The 24,349-nt window shown below is 39.0% G+C and overlaps 1 protein-coding gene across 1 annotated transcript in view; it reads left to right on the forward strand.

Moving 5' to 3' along the window:
- The window catches only part of abr (ABR activator of RhoGEF and GTPase), a 199,826-nt gene that overhangs the window by 1,151 nt on the left and 174,326 nt on the right, over window positions 1-24,349 (forward strand). The window lies entirely within an intron of this gene.

Below are 24,349 nucleotides of genomic sequence, written 5' to 3' on the forward strand. Positions count from 1 at the left end.
GCTAGATAACAGAATGAACGTTTTTAGTTCCAAAAGTAGGTAATGTTTTACTGAATAAATTCCTTTTAATAATCTACCAAAAAATGGTGTTCCTTGTAGGCAGCTATCTGTTTCTCTGCATTGTTAGCCCCCTTTCACCCTGTCCTTCAATGGTCAGGACCCCCACAGCACCACCACAGAGCAAATACTATTTGGATGGTGGATCATTTTCAGCACTGCAGTGTTACTGACATGGTGGTGGTGTGTTAGTGTGTGTTGTGCTGGTGCGAGTGGATCAGACACAGCAGTGCTGCTAAATAACTACACATAAAAAATTATGGAAAGTCTTAGTTTATGTTATGTATTTCTGAAGAAAAAAAAATATTTTCTGATATATCAGTTTTTTAAACCCTCAAATGTTAAAGTCAGTACTTATAAATTACAGTGGAATGTCAACATTTCATCCTTGCTGAAGCATGAATATAGTAACGGTAATGAGTTGTACTACAGAGCACTGTTCTAAGTTTGTGGCTATAACGACCAGTGAATAAGAAAACACAACAGTTAGCTTTGGAGGTTTTGGGTCATTCAAGCAATTGCTGAGAGGTTGGAAAGCTTTGCCAATATGGTGTGTCATTTGAGAGGTTTTGTAAGAATGAGCTCTCTAGGGTTTTTCGTGATCGCTGTCTAGGCTTTTCAGTCCACAGGCAAAATGCCCTTTATCTGTTGAATAGACATTGCACATAGCTACCTCTATAAAGATTTACCTGATAGCGTTAGACCGTTTTTTTCCTGTTTCAGAGAGTCTTTTGTGTATTGACGCTGTCCAAAAAAAAAGCGTCTTCATTTTTTCTGATTTAAGCACTCCAGCTGTTCTTTATGACGTGTAAAAAAATTCATGCTGAATGAATCAATAGAAATGCTCCAAAATTGCTTGGAATAAAATCTCTGTATATTAACTTCCATTAAAAGTAAAGAACGTTTTGCCCTCTCCTGTAAAGTTGCCAGTTTGGAGATACTTGATTTTCTTTGGACTCCAACAATGTTATTCACCTTGTCGTTGCCACACATAAGACTTACTTTTTTCCTGTAAGTGGGTGAGGATTGTGGTAAAACAATGCATTCAGACCATGATTTGGTTCGATTCACAGTGCTGGTCTCACAATTTGGTATTCTAGTGATATTTTGAACAAAATTTGAGCATAGAAAACAGTGACTGTGTTGTTCTACAGCTTAAAAAGGACACCAGAGCTGGGTGAGAGGAGTAGTGTTTTAGTGATTGATGCTGATGGCTCACAAACTTTTGAGTTCAAATGCATTACATACATTATTAATAGAATGTCCATTCTCTGCGGTGCATTGTCACATCTCCATCATACACATTGTTAGACCTCTAGTGATGAAGAAGTGTTTCCTTTCTGCAAAATCGTAACAGCATGGCAAAATGAAAAAGTTTCTTTAGTTATGCTAGCCATTCCATACTTAAAACTAATGGCTTTCCTGACTGGAGATAATGAGAGAAACGTTATTATTATTTTTTTTTTTGCATAATGTTATGAAAGCTTGTATCTTCAGGTGGTTCCAGATGTGAGGAGTCCATGTAGGTTCAAAGCAGGCAAACCTAGATATGCAGCAAGGAAAATGAATACATGTTGCCATTCTAAAGCCTCTTATCAAGATGTAAAATCAGAATTCTTCAGCATAGCAGTGACACCGCCCAAATAAAGGGACAGACTTAGGACTGTATTCAGTAATGCAAGCAGGAAGCATAGGATTGCTGTTTGGAGTGGTTTCTTCACATTGACATAACTCACCACTGTAAATTATATGAGTCACCTGTTGTGTTCTCTCTCCAGCAGATATGAAGCATTTCTTTATGTGAAAACAGAGACCAGTTGCAGTTCATGTTGTTCTTGAAACATATCCCTGTGATTTTAGTGTTGAGCTTGATGGCACTGCAGGCGCCTACGCTCCAGCTTTTTGTGCTTAAAACTGGCATTTGGCACACAAGGTCAGGAACTGGTGCTAGTGACAGCAGAAAGGCCCAACAACAGCAATCACACCACCACACTACCGCCACTGTCTAATTATCTAAATGATGTAGGCTTGTGTGTAACATTAGTGCATATTCTGGGACTGCTGTTGTACTTTTTGGGTGCCTGTTTGTTGTTGCTTTAACCATGTTAAGGAAGGAAAGCAAGGAAATGCACGCTGAAAAACAGACCTCTCATATTCAGCCTTAAACAGTGAGTTTGATTTGTAACATTTTGACAGTTTTGGTTGAGGAACAAGTGCACTATTCTGCACATATTTCTAATGCAAATGGGATCAAAATGAAAACTAGGCCTGTTTGCCTTGAGCAGACCCAAAAACTTAATAAAACAGTCTTAAAATAGTTACTTGCAACATAGAGTTTGAAATTGTTGCAGGAAGCCGTGCACCTCAACTTCCAGATGAAGAAATGTAATGCATGGTTAAGTATGTGCTGTAGTGCTAATACATAATGCTGATGACACTGGAGTCCCAGTTTGGGTAACTGACTGATGTTAAACTGTAGTTTTTGAACGGGGATGAGGTTTCAGTGAGGTTTGTTTGTCACAGATTTCCAGTGTTTGAAAGTCAACTGGGGGTGGGATGGGAGGGTAAGGGCAGTTAGAGGCAGTGCCCTTTGGCATTAACACAAGTTATCAGCACATCTATCTTAATGGACATAGACGCAGTGATTGGCCAAGTTGCAGACACAGATTTAACACTATTGTTCATTCTTGCGCAAAAGACAGCGTAGAAAGAGGAAGAAGGAAGAGACAGTGAGCAGTGAGACTAGCCGCCAGTTAGTGGAACAAATGTAGCACACTGTTTTTGAGGCATTCATGGGTTCTTAATCTCTTTTCAGCACAAGGCCTATATTTTGAGCTTGGTTTTGCGCACTCAACCAGGGCCGACTTGCCTTGTACCCCTGTTCTAAGCTTGACCAGTAGAAACCCTGGGATCTGATCAGAGATCACATTTTGTGTTTACCATTGTCTGGTAATTTGTGCAAGTGAAAAAATGCAGACAGTGCACAGATGTTTCCTGACTATGAAGTGTGTAGCCATCACAGCACTGTGTGTATTTTGCATAGATGACACTAATTCTTTTGGCCTGTCCTCAAAGTAAGCATTTGGCATCTATTGCTTTGGCCATGTGAGTTACACTTTTGCCAGGCAAATAAGACCTAGTCTGATGTGCTTATTGCTTCTTTTAATATGGGATAATCATGGATTGAGCTCGATTGGGTGCGAATCTGTGAGAATGGAACATCTGGAGCCTGTGTGTATCTATGCATGCCTTTAATTCTTAGTAGCAGTGGATGTTTGTCTTGTTGACATATGGTGACTAAGGATAAAAAGGCATTTCCTGAAGCCATGACATGACCGAAACCAGCAGGGTCCAGCAATAAGAGTCTGCTCAGCTGCCCTGAACAGCTGAGATCAAGTTTGAGATCTGTCACTGGCTTGCTTTTAATTATTCTAGATCTCTTCCTTCTGTCACTCTTTAGACTTGACTTCCCTGGCATTTTCTCTCATTACATTCTGGATACATAAGTCAAGTGCTTAGCACTACTACACTGTGCAATATATATATATATATATATATATATATATATATATATATATATATGTATATATGTATATGTATATATGTATGTATATGAACAAATAGAAAAATCATCTTGGAAAAAGTTTAAATATCTAGCCCTGGTTATGTCTCTGAGTGTTGGTGAACTTTATGCATTATTCACTAGATTGTCAGTTATGTTCACAAGGAATGTTGCCTGACCTCCTGCTTTTCCTGTAGCTCAATAGCTTTTCAGTATGAGTTGGATTCCTGCAGGTTAATGATTCATAAGCCACTCATGTTGAAACTCAATTGAAAACCGTTTTTAATTCTGCATGTTTACATTTGAAAAAGATTGCCTGTTTGCTCTGTCAATATTGAATCTGGGCCTGTTATGGTGAAATAGCTGTTGGCTTGCTTTGCAAGTCTTTGGTTTGAGCTGAAGCCTTGATTCTATTGAGAGTTAAAATTAGCCAGATATGTGTTATCTCTTTTGGGCAGTCCCCGCTGTCCCAGTTGTGTGTCATATTGTTAAAGCTTCCTACAACCTCTAAAGGGTGTTGCTTAAAACGTAAGTCGGTTCAACGGTTTCCTGTTCAGTGAAAACTTAAAATTGTATAAAAATCACCCACCCTCAGTGTGGATGTGAAGTCAGTTATCCTAACGTTGTTAAGCTACTAGCTGGCTGCTGAGTCAGACTTCAAGTCAGATTCATTTTGAGAGTCTGTAGTCTTCCATATAGAAACCACACTTGACCCTCTGCTGTCACTGTAGCTGCTTTTTCCGGGTGAAAAAGTCACTGGGAGGTCGTTCACCACCAAAATGGTATTGTCTTCCCCTTTTTTCTTTTGTTTTCTTTTGTTATCTTTTCTTTTGTTTGCCGTCATATAATGTCTCTCATACACCTTCTCCAGTTTCACTTTGCCATTTTTGCTACAAAAGTGTAACCCTGGCGGCCCTAATAGAGTCTCTTGATAGCACAAAATAGGAAATGGAAATGTGGCGTTGTCAGGCAAGAAGTTCTGGGCATGACTTCTTTCTTGCCTGACACTTGACCGCAGACAGCAAAATCAGTCACACTCCACCCAGTCCCACAGTGGGACTGTAGCAGAGCAGATGGTATTAAAGCTGATATCTTTCATAGATCCTAATGCACCAAAAAGGCTGTCGGTTGCCAGTTGCCGTCAGGCCGTCGGTAGCTGATCGGTGTCCTTGTGTCTCTCACCATTGGCTATTACAGAACATTTACTGTTTTTATATTGAAACTTAGATTTGCAATTTTCAAATTGCAAAAGCTACAATTTTAATTATGTAGACTAGTACACTATTTAACATTTGGCTTAAGTTTTAATTTAACCTAAAAACATGGGGCTTTTGAACTGGCAGTCTGGCACACTACATTCAGCTTTGTTCAGCCTAACTATTGGCTCTAGTAGGCTCTCGTGTTGTTTTGGCTGATTGAGTATGTTGAATTGAGTATGCCATGAGAGAGAGCTGAGAATCAGCACACGAGAGAAACGAAAGAGAGCAAAGAGCACAAATGGCACTCTCAAGAGAGCACATACAGACACATAACCTCATTTTTCAACTGGCAGTGCAAGCAGCAAAACCTTTGTCACTGCTGACAGGCATTTCAACCATTTTTGTTCCGAGTGTCTGAATTTTTAAAAAAGCACTATTTTAAAATCGTATTGCCAACACAAAAATATTTAATAATGTTTTGAATAAATACGGATACACTAGAGTTTTAAAGGTGTTGTAACAAAAATATAAAAGATAAAATAATGCATAGATGTTCAGTCTTTTTGTGGACTTTTTTGCCATATAATTCTAATCACACACCAGCTGCACTGTTTATTTCACTGTTTAATGTACAAACATTCTCTTTCAAGCAGGCTTTTTACTCACCCGGCACCTGGCCAGAGGTATACTTTCACTTTTATGCACTAGATTTAGCTTAAACACGGACATTTGAAACATTCCAATGTATGACATTGAGACAATGTATTCTGTACTTTGAATGGTGCAGTTTCGTAGTTTTATAGAGTGTCAGCTTCTGCTGTAGAGAGTCGTTCCCCTTCACGCTGGTGCATTGTGTAGGAAATGTATGTTTTTCTTTCACATCTGAGGTGTTACTAAATAAAACAAATATGCAAAATATGTTGTAGTCCTTGGTGTGTGTTCGTGTGAAAATTTTCCCAAGAGACAGGAAGAGACGATGGCCCAATCCCATTTCTTCTTTTTACCCCTACCCCTTGTTTTCGAGTGTCACCCTAACCCCTTGGAACTGAGTTCAAGGGGTAGTGGTTGAAATCTTGCCCTACGAAATAGGACATCTCTCAAAATAAAAAAAAAAACCAAAACAAAACATTGCTTCATTAACAGCCTACTAGCGGTGCTCTGTAGGCGACCCGGCCCGTCTTCAGTGATAGCAGAGAAGGGAAAAGTTCAGCAACCTTTACATTTAGGGCATCATATGCCTTCAAAGTGGGGGTATAAGACAATTATTTATTATCACCCACCGCTAATTCTTCAGTGATACGAAGCTTAAGTCAGATATTCGCCAGCTTCTTGTTTGAATTTTCCCGTTCCACCTTAAATGGTGCAGCAGTTACATTCTGGCTCTTCAGGCGTCAACACTGCTGGACTATTTAAGGTGGAATGGGAAAATTAGCTAGCTAGCTAGCTACCGAGACATTAGCATGCTATTAGCGATTTTTTAATGCTCGTTATGAAGAAAACGACCATAATACATTGAAATGACATTAAACTAATATAATACAATGGTTATTGTATTTTTTAACGGAGAAAATACTCACATTTGTGGGTTTCTTTGGTCGCTTGCGCAGCCATCTTGCCGTTTTTTTTTTCTCATAACACTCCGTATGGAGTGTCTCTGAAAAACCTCCCTTTGGAGGGCCATGTAGCCCTAACACTTCCCCCTAACCCTCTATCTCAACAAAAATTGGGACACCCTAACTCTAGACATGAACGCGTAAAACAGAGGGCTAAGGGCTAAGTGGTAGGGGCAAGGGGTGAAATGGGATTGGGCCGATGAGTTGACAGAAGACGATCATCTGTCAGCCTTAATTTGTACCAGGGTTGTGTGTCTGGTTCCTAATCAGGGTTGTGTGTCTGGTTCCTAAATACAGTGACAGGTTTCTTAAAAATGAATATACATATAAATACTTGATGCATACCTTTATTGATTGGCTAGTAATAATGACTGATATAGAATTCCTGTGGGTTTATTGATAACTGAAATCCCAACGACAAAGCATTGATATTTAGGAGCTTGTTTTTTTTAATAACAGTTCAGTAAGTGTTCACATTGATAGACACTGCTGAGGTGAAAACAACCACCTGCTCACCAGTAAAACCAGCTGAACAGGCTAATGTAGACTGTTTCAGTCTATACTGAAAAATAGAATTTGATACAGTGGATAGAGATTTAATACTGTATTGCTGATACACCCCTCAGTTTCTTACAAGGGTCTCTCATTTATCATCTTTTGTGGAAACTGCTGTCAATTTAACATTATAAATGCCAAATATCTAATTGAATCTTGACCTCAGAATTGAAAGCCTAATGATTAGACCCTAATGATTATTTGATCCAAGGGGTCTCTCTTGAGCCAGACTCTGTTAACACAGGAGTAGAAAGCATGTGAAATCTTTCTTATCTAAAGCATTATTTGGACAGGATTAGTTTTACATGGGGAGATGATATAATGTAAATTTTACTGGTGTTTCTCAGTGATTTTAGTCCCGTCCCAATGCACCATGTCAGTCATTTTTACCGACTGTTTTACCCACTTCAGTAAAGTTTCTGGCATCTTTTACCTTCCATAAAACGAGCTGTACATATAACCTCAGGATGTATTAATCCTGTTCAAATCGACATATCGGTGAAAACACTGTTATGGTGTTTAAGTATGGAGGCACTTGAAAAACATTTACTTTTATTCTCTGTGTCTAAAATAAGGCTGACATGTAATGTTACTGTCCTACCTCAAGTATTCAGAACATAAAAATTACAGAAGAAAAGTTGCAGTAAAGTTGGCTGTGAATTCCCAAGCTAGTGCTGATGCTACTGACACAGTGCATTTACTTAAGACAGAAAGGTAAATGGTAAGAGTAAGCGAAATAAAAGCTAAATAAAATGTTTTTAAATGTTTTTACCCTTTTCGGGGTGAAGGCCAAGCATAAATTGAGTAGCGACTCTCATCTCTGTCATTTATACTTATTTTCGCATATACCGTGCGAATCGGTCATAAACATTACTGACGTCTTGTGGTAAACTGGCATTACCCTCCTCCCCATGGAAAGCTAATCCTGTCCAAATAAGGCGTCAGTCATTTCTTGTGAACTGCCAGGAAACAAAACCAAACGGAGCAGTCTATTAAGATGCATATCGTCTTAAAAACATGCGTCAGTCTGTTTGAGGATATTAATGATACAGAGCTAAGTTAGCAGAGTTTTGATGTTGAATTTCCTGCTGCATGCTCAGATCAACACGTTATATCTGAAAAGTGCAGGTTACATCAGTCAGAAAGAGAGCGAGTGACTAGCTGGAAGGAGGTGCGGAGACTTCCTCTGCCATGCGGCACTGTAGAGGGCAAATTACTGCATTAACCACAACAGAGCACATTACCTCTCTGTTGCATCGGGTTAGCTGTGGCGCGCCTCCAGCTTAGCAGTTTTTCAGGGTGCACTGCTAGCTTTTTAGCACTAGCATTTTATGTAGTACTGCTGTGAAGACTGCTGCTTATACAGTGCTGTGTGTGTTGTGCTGTAAATGCAGTATGTATGTATGTGTTTTAGATTCTGAATGGTCAGTATGTTTGGAGAAACAACATTTAAGAGTTTTTTTTGTAATAAAACACACAAACGTATTATATATGCCTTTCCACACGTTCTGTTTCTTCTTCTGTCTTGTCCTAGTCAGAAAAAAGTGGGCTTGTCCAGGCCCATTCCTGCAGCTCCTGTCTGAGAAGAAAACTTTGAGAGAGTGAGAGAGAGAGAGAGAGAGAGAGAGACACAGAGAGAGAGAGAGAGAGAGAGAGACACAGAGAGAGAGAGAGAGAGAGACACGCACACACAGAGAGAGAGAGAGAGAGAGAGAGAGAGAGAGAGAGAGAGAGAGAGAGAGAGAGAGAGAAAGAGAGAATGAATGAATAGGAATAACACATCCAGGCCTTACTATTGTGCATGTAGATCTGTAACACTGTAGACCTGTGTAAGTGAATGTTGAGTATGTTCTGCTGTTGAGTGTTCGTTTAATTAGCCCTTATGGACATGTTTGGCCATTTGTCCAGTATCTACCAAATATTTAGATTAATCACATATCTTTGCTTAAATTGATATCGCTTAAAATATCAAATGTTTGCTTCAAAAAAATGTTGTCATCTGAAAGACGCTTAGATTTGGGTAGTATTTCAAACTGATATTTGTTGATAAATACTTGTGCTCCAGAAAAGCAGAATATTTGGGCGATGCCAGGCCACTGATGCATTTCATTCATTTTACAGAATTTCTCACCCTTTATACATAAGTGTTATTAGTCGCTGTAATGCTAATTTCATTTCTTTAAAAAAATATTTGTGCGTCTCTATCTGCATTGGCAGGTTTGTTCATACAAAAAACTATCAGATATTGAGTACTGGCCCAAAGTTACCATATCGGTGTATCACTGTAAATGTGTGCCAGTCAGACTCTGTTACCAGTCACAAACTTTTAAATATAAAATATGCATCATCAATATGCATGTTGTCAACTAATCATTACTGGTTAATAAGGAGGTAAAATTTAATATCTTTTTAACTGACTTACCTAATTTAATCCTGATAGCCATGGCACCAAATCTGTTACTGAAATCAGAAATTAGCACAACATCTGCATAACTCCTTTCTATGGCTGATTGCATTAAACATGAACTAAACTTCATAGATTTTCCTGTTTGGTGTCTCGTTCTCTAAATCTGGAGAAGTATTATTGTCTGCCCACAGACCCTCATAGTGGAGGGGTTTAAAGCAGTAGGCTTGTGAGTGGGTGTAGTGTGGGCCGCTCTGTTTCTCATCTTCTGCTTGAATTTCTTTTGGAGTTTGTCACTGGACACTACAAAACATCCACAACTATTCCATTGCAGTGGAATGTGTGGCGTGTGTGTGTGTGTGACAGAGAGCATGTTAGATCATGTTTAAGTGATTGTAGTTCGTCCAAGTTTAGGCACGATACTTTGTGCTATTAGTCTAGTATTTGATGTTGCCATTACAGAGTTGTTTTATGTTAACAAGCACAAATCGCTCATAATAACTACAACTACATTTAAAAGCAACTTTTTTTAGCAAGTAGATGTACATTAAAATCTCATACTTTGTAAGTACTGCTACTCTATGCTAAAAGATTGTATAATTATGATTGGACTAGTTTGTCCTTTTCTTTTTTTTGTTGTCTTTGTTTATAGAGAACCTTATATAGTATTGTAAACATTAACCAAGCACAACCAAACATTTCCAGAAAGGAAACATACTAATTCTATACTATATGTAGTTTTTTTTTGTAGATTTTATGAAAACAATCAGAATCCAATTCATACACTGAAGTTAACCTTTTGTTTATCAGTCTCACTTGAACTAAAAATCAGAATTAAAGTAACAAGTCTATGACTATAGATGTAAACTGCCCAGCCCTAATACTTTAGAGCATACTGGAGCTCTACTTTGTGGTGGAGTGGAAGCAGAGCTGTGGAACATGCTGAAAAGGCCTGGAAGGCCTTCATAAATCTTTTCATAAGGAGGTTTTCTTTTAGAAAACTGCTCATGCCCTGAGGTGGGGGATTTCTGTTTATTTCTGGTGATAAATAAAACAATTAGTTTGCTGTTTGTCCTTTATTTATTTATTTTCTCTCCCAAACGAAAGCCCTATGGGAGGATGAAATCGGCTTGGAAGACTGTGGGAGCCTGTAATTTTGAATAGTTTTTAATGCTATTAATTTAGTTTTTAGTACATAGTATGAGTAGTTCAATCTGTGCCAGGTCATCCCTCAATTTTAACAACTTCTTTCAGTACCTGTTTAGAATATAAAATAAAGTAGATGGGTTTTTAAGATGTGGAGTGCCTAAAGAAGTGCTTGCTTATTCTAATTAGAGCAGAGCTTGGAGTTTTCAGGCCTTTAACTATTTGCTCTGAACTTGGATGCTAACCACTAATGGACCTCCAACCGGTGGCTAAATTCGCTGTTAAACGGGTTGCCATGGTGATCAGGCTGTAATAGGTGTGTTGCCATGGCAATCAGTACGTCAAGACACTTCTGGAGCCACATATGAGCTGAGTGGTCGGCAGGCTGTAAAAGTGCGAACAGCATGTGTGTTTGTGTACGTGTGGGTGGGTGTTTTGAAATGCACGCACTGCAGCGTATGAACCTGTAAGACATGGACCATCTTTACGCCGTGACTTTCAGGCAGCAGCATTACAGTTCATGCACTTGCAAAAGTGGTCTGCAGGCAGCCTTCAGGATAATGAGACTGACTGCCTGATTTAGACCTGCTGCTTGAATGAAAATTTCAGTTTCCTGCGTTCTTTCTTCTGAGAGTGTACACTTGCCCTGTTGCTTCTTTTTGTTTTTATTGAAGGGGTCATGTCCTACGTTTTTCTTTTTTTTTCCCCTTTTGACATTTGTGTGGATTTATGTACTAAATACAGTCATAACTTCCAACATCTCTTTATCTCATAGAATGAAATGCTCTTTTTTTTTTTGTTACTGTGCCTTTAAGATTGGTGTACGTAAATGACCTCTTTTCTGATTGGCTGCCCAATATTGTGCCTCATTCAAGAAGCAGTCTGAGCTGAAACATTCTAAATGGGGTCGGTTGTTTGGGTGGGCCATCACACTAAATAGAAAAAGAGTTCAAACTTTGTTTTTACCAATGAATTTCAGTGCACAGGCTGTATGGAACAGGGAGTGATATGTTTTCAAACAGTGTTTACATATTACTTCATTATTTCAAAATAGTAAGGAAAGTTAGGGATCTGTTAGCATGGCTTTCATTAGATACAGGCAATGAAATGGCCTAAATGAAGGGGTTGGGGGTGGGTTGGGGAGGAAGTACCTCTTTAAAGCACTGTGTAAATGTTACTGCACTTAAGTATCTGTGCGCAGTTTAGTGCGGCATGTATTAGATCAGGGTTGTATAATGTGGGGTTGGACTCCATATGCCAAGCTTACCCCGTGCCCATTGGTTTAGTAGACTAGTTTTGGTTTAGTATGCCGCTTTCTCTCAAGCCTTGATTTGACCCTGAAATGTAGCCTTCCCTTGTTTTGCTGGTGCGTATTCAGATGTGTTCTTTGTTTCTGCTTTTGACATTTTTTTCGATGTTGCAATGCCAAGCCAGTCTGTGCAAAATGTCATCAAAAAAGATGTGTGTTGCCAAACTGTACTAATGTCCAAGCCTTTAGTCTGTTGTGACACGTTATCACACATTTATTCTCACTACTCAGCCAATTAATTGCTACAAAATCATTTTAGTGAATGCAGCTATTAACATTGCTCATTTGCATGTTGTACCAGTTGTGCATTTTGCTTCTGTGATCAGATAAATGCATCTCTTCAAGATAACATCCTGCCGTGTTTTTATTTGTTCTTTTAAACTTATGAAACCATCTGCTGGTTTCAGGGCTAATTTAGAAGGTATGTGGAAATGAAATGTACACACCTGGTTTTATAGACATCTGTGGCTTGTGCACAGTGACCACCGTCTTCAAAGCCACAGTGTGATTTTAGGTGATTTAATTTACATCTAATTTGCATATAAATATTTGCTCTTGAAGATGATTGCTTTTAGAGAATTTGAAAACACAGCATCTCATTAGGTTATTTACTATGGGTCTTTTGTGTAACATCTTGCAATATGTCCTTCCTTCAGCTTCATAGCATATCAACCGGCCCTCTGCCGGCCATCACATCCAAATTAAATCACTGTTTATTACTTCACATTTTAAGCCATTGGATTAATATGAAGTGTTAGATCTGATGTTGCCTGAATTTACAATCCAGCCTCTTTCTGAGGACTTGAATTAGCTGCTGTTGGACTGTAACAGCAGCTTTTGTGATTTTAGATGCTAATGAAATGTGTGTCTGTGTGTGTCTGTGCATCTGTGTGTGTCTGTGTGTCTGTGTGTCTGTGTGTTTGTGATTAGTGAGGTTAGCTCCTCTACTGCAGCTGGCTTCCCCTTCCTCTCTAAACCACAGAGCAGGTTTTAACACTTCACCATTCACATTCATGATACTTGCCTTAATTTCATCAGCTGTCATTGTGCTTTCCTAGTTTTTCAGTTTCTAGATGTGTCTGTACCCAAAGATTGTGAGTGATTAAATGTTCAGTCACTGTCATTCATACCCGCCTGAGTCACAGAAAGTGACAAAAGGTCACAGAATTGGCTTCAGTGAATGAGAAAAAGGTCCAAAGGTCAAGTTCTTGGAACTGTATAATAATAATAATAATAATAATAATAATAATAATAATAATAGTGTTGTTTGATTTCTAGAGGAGTGGCTTTGCATTCATATTCATGCCTTGTTTTTTTTTTTTTTTTTTTACCATATGGCAGTTTAACTCTATAAAACCATGATTGGTCCCTGCACACTTTTAAAGGCTAAAGGAATATTTGACCTAAAAATCTTACTGGTGCCAAAAATGTTTCTCAATCTAACCTCTATCTGCAGCATCTGTAGCATATGATCAGTTACCACAGATAGTAGTTTTCGTGTACTTTGAGAAGTACAGAAAACACACATAATAGAAACAAATGGGAAAGTGTTTCAGCACCTGCCTGTTGGCTTTTGTTATAAGTGTGTTTGAGAACAGATGCAGCAGAGATTATGTTGAGTGAATCTGGAGCATACCTCAAACACTAGACAAATAACTCATGTTAACTCACCCACATTCATTGAAGCTTTTTTTTTTAAGTGTTTTTTTTTGAAATACCATTTTAAATGATTCTGCCCGATTGGAAGAATGGATTATCTTAAGCCTGTGCCTTGTGATTGTTAACTGAGTTACTGTAGTAACAGTTCATAGTGATGGTAAAAACCATTGTTTAGTTATTGATTTATTTTAGACACACAAGCCCTAGTATTCCCACACATGAACCTGACTGACCTTGTAAATACATTGGGTGATGTCCTACGGTTGAACACGGACTGTGCAGCAGGCAGATATTACGCCTGCCCAAAAAGCCGCTTAGGGTACGATGTATATGCATAGATGTGAGTAGAAAAATAGATGTTGTTGTTGTTGTTGTTGTTGTTTTTTTTTTTCTTTTTTTTTGTAGACGGCGATGATTTTTTTTTTTAGCACATTTTCACACAACGTCATCAGTTTTTACTTTTGTACATAATTTGAGCAAGGCAGCTGTCCTCTGTGAATGGACCAATACAATCACTCCGAAATTGCTTGGAATGCAATCTCTTTGCATTAACTCACATTCAAAGTGCAGAATGTTTTTGCCCTCTCCTGTAAAGTTACTGTTTTGGAGAGCGACAAAAGGAAAAAATAGCCCCATCGCCGAACTGGTTTAACTGTTTATCGTGGTCATTTTCCGCAGAAATAAGAGGACTGTTTCTGGCACAGGCCTGGGTTGTCAGCAGTTCTTTCTAAAGGTCAAGTGATTTTATACTGCCTTAGAATGCAGTAGGCTGTGAAAGAAGAAGGACCCCACACACACACACACACACACACTCACACACACACACGCTCACACATGTTCAGAAAACACCTGCTTGAAATCATGAAAAGTGCACTGTGTGGAGTTTGTGCCCAGCTGCCATGGAAAACCCCAGAAATGAACAGGATATGTAAGCCAGGGTTAGTGGTTTTGTGGGAGACTGGTTAGTTTATGGTGTCACCCAGGCACACCCCCCCCTTTTTTTTTCTTGCTCTGTCTCTGTTGCTCTCCCACACACACACACACACACACACACACACGCGCACACACACTCTCTCTCACAGGAAGAGGTGCTCACGTGGAGAAAACCACTTATGGCCTATTTCAGGTCACCGTGGCACAGTGGCCAAGCATAAATATCACAGTGTACAATAACATGTATATTTGTGCTAGCTTAAGATCGTGATAAATGTGTGTCTGAGTGAGAGACTGTTGTGTGTGAAGTGCTGGTTTCTGTTCATGAACTTTCGCTTGTCTGCATGCAGCGGGTGATAGAGAGGGTTTTGCAAATCTTGCAAAAAGCCGTTGTCTAAACACTCTCAATGCTGTATACATCCTGTTAGCCTGTTAGTGATCAGACGCCCATGCTTTGAATCCTGTCTGTTAGGGATCTGATTAAGGTCTGTTTTCAGTATAACAATATATAAGATCAAGAGGATATATTTTAGGTGTGTTCAATGTTATTGATCTTCATTGGGCCTTAGTTATTACTATAATACAAGTATTTCTTCGTTAATAAATATAAAGGAAGATGATGGGAAGTAATGAATGAAGTCCTTTGTTAAGAGCATATAGTACTGTAAAGAAGTGATAGACTACTCTTTATTTATTTAACTTCCAGTCAAAAAGTTATTCATCGTTCAGGAGCTGTTTCTGAGGAGATTAGATAAAAAAATGCACTTGCATGGGGAAGGGGAAAGTCAAAGAAAAATAATTGAGTGAAAAAACAGTAATTTTCAAAACTGCAGTTCAAAAAAAAGATCGGCTGTGGATTTTGTAGACCGCCAAAACGCTCACCATCAGATACACAGGAAAGCTGTAATCTTTGCGTCAGATCAGAAAAACTCCAAGTGTTTCTGTTCATCCGTCCACTGTGAGAAGACAGCTCAACACTATGAGCCTGAAAGGTGTATAGCTGTCATGAAGCCTTTACAGAGGAACAGGAAATAGACAATTTGAATACTTGTTGTCCATTTTGACTCGGAAGTAAATAAATGAAAAGTAGTCTTATTGTGATTTTTGGGCATTACTGTATTTTTGTGTTTTCGCCCCTCCCCACACCATAAGCCTTTTTTAAATTCAGTCGTTCAGTTGATAATATAGGTTTTTTGGTTGGACATCAGTTAATTTTAAAGGGTCTGGATTGAATGAGGGTCAAAACTACAGAAGGAGATTTTTGCTCAGGCCTTTGTTCAGTGATTGTTCTTCATTCTTCCACAGTGTATCTTTTAATCGGCCTCCTGCCATTCTGGTGAAAGGTGGAGCTGACATGATCACACGCCTGCTTTATCTTACTCACTGTGACGTTTCGTCTTGTGCTTATTCATGGGTGATTCCAGTCTCACTTCCATATACACACACGCGCACACAGGCTACAGTTATGGGTGTGGTTTGTAATGTGTTAAAAGGGCTATATCATGGAAAAATTTCCCTTGCTTTTTCAAATAAGAATTTGAAGTAGTGTGTAAACACTGTTTCAAAACTTACCATTCACTCCCCAGTCCAGATGCTGAAACTGGGCTGCAAACACAGCCTATTTTGAATCCACTGTTTTTGTGAGATTTCAGCCTATAGCAGTCTCGGCCCACCCATTCATGTTGAAGCTATGAGGACTGTTTCAAACCAGACTTCTTTTTGAATGAGGTTCAGTGTAGGGCAGCCAATCAGAACAGATATTTTTACGTATAAATATTAAAAGCTCAGTAATAAAAAGCAAAAAAAGCCTGTTTAATTATAAGAGACAAAGAGAAGAGATGTACAAACTTTTTTTGGGTATGCAAAAATGTTTTTTGGTATGTCATAACTAAACCTTAGGGAACCTTTTTATAAGCTTATTTTCAGTGTGACTGGCTTCCATGCTCCAGCAGACAGTACAGGCAGGAAGAGGTGTGTGTGTGTGTGTGTGTGTGTGTGTGTGTGTGTGTGTGTCAAATGCTTGCACACGATTTACCACCAGTATTTCCATGTGGTTATGTGCAAAACCACCATAGCATTTCAATTCAGTACTGAAACAGAACTCAGTGAGGGGAACAGTTGGTTCTCCTCTTTTGTAGGTGTCTAGCACTGATGGTCCCTGTTTTTCCTTTTAGTAATCAGGGTAGATTTCACAGTGGTCTCCTCACCTTTAGGATTCAGAGTACACATTGATGTCATTGTGTAGGAGGTGGGATTTTTTTTTGTTTTACATGTCACCACTACAGTATGCCAGGGTGGGACCCCTTGGATTAAAGCTGTTCATGCCATGCCCCCTTGTGGACAAACACCCATTATAAAGGGGTCGCTAATTGACGTTGTATGTCTGCTTTGGTATTGAGAATAACCTGCTCTTGGTTGGTTAGCGAGGACAGTCTGCATATGGCAGCTGCTTATAACACTTTTGATTGTGCATTGAAGAAATTTCTGTAATTTTTTTTTGTTTATTTGTTTTGTGATCATATGCTGCAATTTCTGAAGTACTAAGCCATGTTGACACACACACACACACACACACACACACACACACACACACACACACACACACACACACACACACACACCCTTCTCTCTCTGCTAGTGACGTCCTAAAGTGATGCCACTGAGTCATCAGCCTGCGTTAATGGGCTTGAGGTCGGCATGTGCTGAGAAATCAACAGAACTCTCTTTGAGCAGGCAGCAACTGTGATGCCACCACGAGAGTCAAATTATTACTCAGCATCATTTTTACCACTCAGAGCACTAAAGTAAGCCTCAGAGAAAGGTTTCCAGGGAAAAAGAAACACTCCAAAAATACTTTGGGCTCTGTTTGGACTATTACTAATACACTCACCAGCCACTCTGTTTGGCACACATATTATATGTACCTAAAACTGGTACAAAACCTGAAGTGACAAAAGAACTAAAAACTAAACAAAGCTAAACTAAATCAAACTACAACCAAACACGCTGTTGTATTTATACTTTAAAATAACTCTGTATGTCTTTCTGACAAACACCATCACTAGAAGGGCACTCTGTGAAATGATGCAGGCAGCCATGTGATGTGAACGATCGCAGTCAGAGGGAGAAGAATGCCATGGCATTGGCAAATATCCCGTTCAACCTAATGAGAAACTCTAGTACATGACTCAGGTTTTGTTAAAATATGGAAAGTTAGAGTTTGTATTTTATTCAAAATTATATTTATGGTAACACTTTATTTGGATGGTCCACTGTAGTTGCTTTGTAGATGCTCAGTCTATCTTTAACTAATATTCATCTAAATATCTATTAAATGCAGCTGAACTTGAAGTTGTGTGTGAAAGATCCTTATACATTTATCCCTAACCCTAACCCTAACCTCAAGGCGAAATCACGCCTAAACCTAACCTCTTAATGTTGTTGATAATCAACTGAGTATCACTAGAAAGTTTGTTAATAGCATAAGTGTCTGTAGATCATCCATAGGGGACCATCAATATAAAGTATGATGTATTTGTTTTGTTTGTGTGTAAAAGGTGACACTATTAGGATAAATTAATTAGATTGAATAAGATTTTTGCCAGTGTTCTGTAGAGCTTGTTGTACAGTCACTAGATGGCAGCAGAGTGTATGATTGGACTTGGCTCGGATGAGAAGAGATGCTGGCCTGTAGTTAAAAAGAATGCTGAGTTAGTCTCTGATCTATAACTGCAGCTATTCATTACACTGTGAAAGACGTAAATTTTAAAAAGTCATAAATTGTAGATTGGCAGTCTTCTTCTAAGTGACTTCATAAATTTGAGGTGGATGGAGTAGGTGCACCATGACTGAGGTGACTATGGTGTGTGTGTGTGTGTGTGTGTGTTTGTGTGTGTGTGTGTTGTTACTAATGGATTTCAGCTGCCCAGGGAGAAGAAACAGCCCCAGGTTAGTGTATGATAGATATTCTTGAAAAGCTTTGTGTAGTGTTAGGTGCCTCCATCACCACCTGTCTCATTTCTGCTCTCTCTTTCTTTCTCTCTCTCTCTCTCTCTCTCTCTCTCTCTCTCTCTCTCTCTCTCTCTCTCTCTTTCTTTCCTCCTGATACCAGTGCTTTGTATGAAAAAGTTTGGTTATATATGTTCTGTTGATTTTCTAAGTGAAAGTAAGTTCTCTATAAATAAACTTAAATAAGACATTTTCCTCCCAATCTTTAGTGCAGAATTGAGTTAAAATATTGAAATAAATAGAACATTAAAAATATGAAATGTGCCATAACATTTGCACCAGCTATATTTTATGTTTTGTTTTTTCCCCCATGTTAAATTCAGCAAATAAATAGTAATTATGCATTAAAATATACAGAAGTTTGTACAGAAGATGTGTTTATTTTTACTTACAAAATCAACAAAACGTATATTTTGACCAGGGACAACTAAACTTTGGTTTTACGGAAATGTATAGTAATTACCAGTGTCCTACTGTACTATTGTAATCTTTTTGATATTGTGAATCATTCACATCTGATCAATATCCATTTAATAAATCAGCAATGGTGCTAATACCTATCCAATATATCGGACAGCCTATTCAGCAGCTGGTTTTGTAAATGGACAGAGAAGACCAAGATAATCTACAATTAAGGGAGGTAGAATGTTTATAAAGAAGTTTAAGGTTTAGTGTGTAGTCAGTAATAAAATAATCACAATATGTGGCATTCTAATTACAATATGAAATGTGATCGTATGGTGTTTTATCTACTTTGTTAATATTTTGCAACTCTAGTTTGCAAATTTGACTAGTTTTTAGGTGGTTAGTTAAATGGACAGGTCTTGGGTTTTATCTGCTTAGAATTGGAATTTCTTTGGGACTCTTGGTTTAAGACATGTCCAGAGTGAATGGCTTTAGGACATGTAAAACCAGCAAGGATATTAAAACCAGTTAAAATTAGTCTGTAATAACGCCCTAAAGACATTAATTTGACTATTTTATAGGTCATGCATAGCCTCCATTAAGGTCCCATGTCTTACGTGTGTATGTGTGTATGTTTGTTAATGACAGAGATGCTAATGAGTGTGAGGCATGAAACTCAAAGCACTAAGTGCTTAAAAAATAAATGCTAACAAAACACAATCAATAAATTGTGAGACAGAATGGAACCACGACAAGTGTTAGGTTAGTGTGTGTGTGTGTGTGTGTGTGTGTGTGTGTTTGCATGTGTACAGAGTAGGAAGTACTCAACCTTCTAACCCAAAGCTTGGCCGATTGTCATGTGCCTCATGGGTGTTCTGGTGTGACCTGAATAGATCAGTGGTTTCCACTGGCACTAAGCATGTGTGCATGGGACACAAAAAGGACCAGTAGTGCTGCATATTAAAAATACTATCAAAAATGCAAATAAAATGTTTTTTTTCAATATGTCACATACTGTTCTGCACTAAATCCAGTTAAATTGGAATACTTTTGCTCTCTTTATGATGAAACATGCAGTTGGACAGAGTTCTACAAATACTGAAGATACCCACAATATTTTCAGAAAAGCGTGTTGTATGGTATTGTGATATAATTTGTCATGATGGCAATATATATTGTCATATTGCCCAATCTTACTTTATAGCAGTACAGGCTGAAGTAGTAAACGTGAACAGTCATGGTTAAGATAACAAAAACTTGCAAAAATACATTTAAACCTAACCTTTAGCATTATTGTGTTATACCACAACACAAAAACCTTTCACAAGTTTTTAGGCACAAATGACAGAAACCAACGGAGCCCAGTGTTGTTGGTTATTGAAATATTAAGCTCCTTAAGATCAGTATCAGTATTGTGACAGAGAATCTTTACATCCAGACTATTATAAAACACATTACAGCTTTTCACATGTATGTATTTGTGCATTCATGAAGCTTGATGTCAGTATGGCTGAATAAAGTATATTGTTGCAGAGAATTGATGTAGAAGCAGTTTTGAAATTTGACAACTGGCACACTGACGATTGTTCGTTTCGTGAACTGTGAGCGGTTTTGTTCATTTCTGTCTCTATTACAGCAGACAGATGTGGTAAGGGATGATGGACAGAGTGTGATAGAAGGAGGGATGGAGAAATTGAGAGGGGAAGAGGGTTAATTGGAAGGGTGTCAAAGCGACCAGATATGCCAAGATCAATTGAAAAAGAGGAAGATAAGCTGTCAGGAAGACACAAAAAAAGGACAGAGGGGATAAGAAAGAGGGGGAAGCCTGAAAGAGAATAGTTATGATAGAGCTAGGTAATGCTGCATTTGAAAAATATTCATACCCCAGTCTAACTCGTTATCCTGCATTATTTTGCGTTAATAGCCAAGTATAGTGTTAAAATGATTTCTGTCTTGCTCATTTTTAGCCTCCTTTTTGTCAAAAGAATTTGAAGACAGATGGATTTTTCATTTTTTTCTATTTTACTGCCTACATGTGATATTGGATGGGATTACGATCTTGAGTGAGTCAGAGACTAATGCAGACTTTTAGGTTTCTGTGGGTTCTTGCATATTGGCTTCACAGTATAATGGCTGAAATGATAAATATTGTTATGATGATTATGGTGATCATGTGTAAGCACCGTGGATGCCAGATGAGGACTTGGACTGTCAGTTTTAATTAATGTGCTGCTGTCTGCACCTTGTTTAGCTTCCAGACTGTTTTTCTCTCGGTGCCTCTCTGTCTTGTCAATATCAGTATGCTTGGATAAAGTATATTGTTGCAGAGGAGAGATGTGGATTGATATTCCAGCTACCACCTTCCTATGTCTCTCTCTTTTAATTGTCTGTCTGGTAGGTTGTAATATGCAACAATAAAGCACCACAGCATCATAAAACTGCCCCTAGACACTTGCTAAGATTAGTACCTACTATTCTGCTGAAAGCTTTAGACTGTGCGGAATGATATAGCAGTCTTTTAGCTCAGTATTAAGATTGTCACTCTGTGTTTAGTGTTGCTGTATAGCTGGCCATTTAAGACCACCAGGCATGCTCAGACCACCCAGCCCCCTTCACCCAGATGCCCATGGATAAGATTTGGAGGGAGGGGGCTGAAGGGGAGCAGAGGGCATGCAGCAGAGCCTGGAAGAGGGGCATTGCCACTCACACACAAAGCCCAGCAGCACAGCATGTCCGTGTGGGGGTTGGAACAGGGAGTGGGTGTGTATAGCGTAAGTGTGTGAGTGTGTTGAAAGGAACAATGTGTATTCAGTTCTTCAAAATGGGCGTAATATCAACCTTGTCCTCATCTGCAGGGCAAAGGGCTTTTTATCATTAATTGACGTTGTCTTTAAATGACTTCTTCAGTGTTTTTCAACTTATATTCTCTGTCTGCCCCATTTGTAGCATATGGTTGTTTCCTCTGAACAACAGTACTTTTGTGCTTAGAAAAGAACTTGTTGACTCAAAACAGACTTATAATAGAAGTCAGTGGGCAGCTGCTTTTTTCATCTGCACTGTTGTAAGTAGATTCTGTTGTTAGTGGCTTCTGTTTAGAGATAGTGGGTTTTCTGTTCTTTTCTAAATATGGGAAAACTCCTTCAAATTGGCATCTGTAGTAATCATACATGTGATACAGCTGGGGCAGATAGAATACTATATGCTTAGTTTTATCTAACATTGCATTTTGAATGCTTGTATGCACAAATGAGTGTTTGCCTGGAGTAATTAACGTTGCGTTTTTACAGGGCATTGTTAATTGGCATCTGATGCCATCAAGAAAGTTAAGATGCAAAATAAAACTTCCCCACTGTGGCCTAATGGCATGTTGCTTTTATTTAGCACTTTTAGCATTTAATCAGTTATGGTTACTATAATTAACTAGAATAACTTGGCAGCTATTTTGGGTTCCGTAGTTTGTTTTTGTTAAATGTTAAGTAAAATGTCAACACAGTATTTTTTTTTTTTTAGTTTCTAGAAAAAATAAGAAATACCTCTTGGACCAGATTCCTTGGAAATGGCATGCAAATGTCACTGGCACCAAAATGTCCTTATACACATTTACAGACCAGTGCTTGAGAGAGGGAGCGAGCGAAAGAGAGATGAATGAGCACCAAGCAGATGAAGCAGTCTCCATTCCTCTTTTCCTCCCCCCTCTTTTTCACAGCCTGAAGGGAGAGAGACAGAGAGGAGAGACAGACTGATGTAGGCCAGGGGAGTCAGGATGGGGGGGTTCGTGGGGGGAAAAATGGGGGTCTCCGGGCAGAATTGAGCGGCGTGTGGCGCAGCTTTGTGATTGGCTAGTCAGCCAGACTGCTAATTACACACACACACGTGTGCACACACAGACACAGACACAGGTCACCCCCATCAGAGCCCCCTGTGTTTGCACATGCCTATGGTTTAATTATGCAGGAGGGTGTGTGCGCGTGTGAGTGCTTAGGCACTGACAATACTTTAAACAGTAGTGGAGGTTAAGTGCTTCCAAGCTCTCTGTGCTGCCAAACCACCCATACAGTTTGTATTACTGTCCTATTGCTTCCTGCTTTGCTCTAGTATTTACAGAGAGAGAAAGTCTGTGTGGAGGAGAGCAGGGGAGTGGGGGAGTGGGGGATTCCCCTGCCATGCCTTTTGTAGAGGCTTGTGTTTGCTCTGGAGATGACTGGGAAAGTGACGGATTTTTGATTTTGTACTGAATGTCCTAAACCCACCTGGGGACATGGTGGGTCATTCTAGATATTAGACAACAGGATTTAAACCATGAATTACGCACTTGGGATTTGAAACATCCAGTCTGATACAGCAAAAGGTGTACAAAGATTTGTTTTTGCATTAAAAACATTCTGGATTTGACCTCCTGCTTTGAGTGCTGTGGCTATTTCCTACTGAAATCCATTTTTATTTTGTCAGTAGCTGGGTGATTGACAGCTTGACAAGTGCGAAGGCCGGTGCTGATTGATTCGCTGCATTATCATACACCGGGCAGTTGAGGTCAAAGCTGAAGAGTCCTTTGCGTGAATCAGTCCAATCAAGGACCCTGAGTCTAATATAAGCACCCAATCTCAAGTGCTGCTTGAGAGAAAGGGAGAGAGGGGGAGAGACGGAGAGAAAAAGGGCTGAGATGAAGGAGAAACAGTAAGTGGTTGTGTTTTGGTTGTAGCCTGCTGGCAGGAGACCAGATGGCGTTTCACAGAGTCTCTCTCTCTCTCTCTCGGGTAAAGTGATCCATCCTTCTGTTCCCCATGGTCGGTCAAATAAGGTGAACTTCCTCTGTCTGCCTTTCACACTTACCTTGTGATCAAAATAAATTGCTTAATTTGGCTTCTACCATTTTGTCTTCTGATCAGTTACGTTGTGATACGCTTATGTGGAATTTCTGGGCCGATAACTACTAATTAGCACTTTGCTGGCACTGATACTGATGTGATAACTGATCATTCAAATCTTTTTTTTTCCTTTTAAACCCAAGTCCAGTGAATGTAAGAAAGGTTAAAACTCTGTAGATGGGTCATTGAATAATTTCACACAGCCAGCTAAATCGGAGAAGACAGTCCTTGTAAATATTTTATGTATTTCACAGATATTGTTACCCAGAGTGACTTACAGTGGCAGATGAATGTAACATTAAAGGCCATTACTCACCAAGCGTGACGCAAAAAAATTAAAGTGCAAAATATCTGCAAGCAATTTTTTTCACATTAAAACTATGCACATTGGATGCGATACATTTTTTTTTGACTTTGGCCAAATTGTTAGTGCCATGAAAAAGACGAGCAGAATGTCACTTATAGCTCCGATCTCCGTAACTCAGTTTGAACTGCTTTTGGAGATGCAGCACTGCACAAGACGAAATACAAAACAAACGGGCCGAATGGCTTCAGATGCAGATAAGTGCTCCTTTGCTCCTCACAGAATGAGCAAACGGTGATATTGGGCTACTGTCCATTTTGAAAAAGTGAA

The sequence above is a fragment of the Colossoma macropomum genome, unplaced genomic scaffold (assembly GCF_904425465.1).
Source record: "Colossoma macropomum unplaced genomic scaffold, Colossoma_macropomum, whole genome shotgun sequence".
Lineage (NCBI taxonomy): Eukaryota > Metazoa > Chordata > Actinopteri > Characiformes > Serrasalmidae > Colossoma > Colossoma macropomum.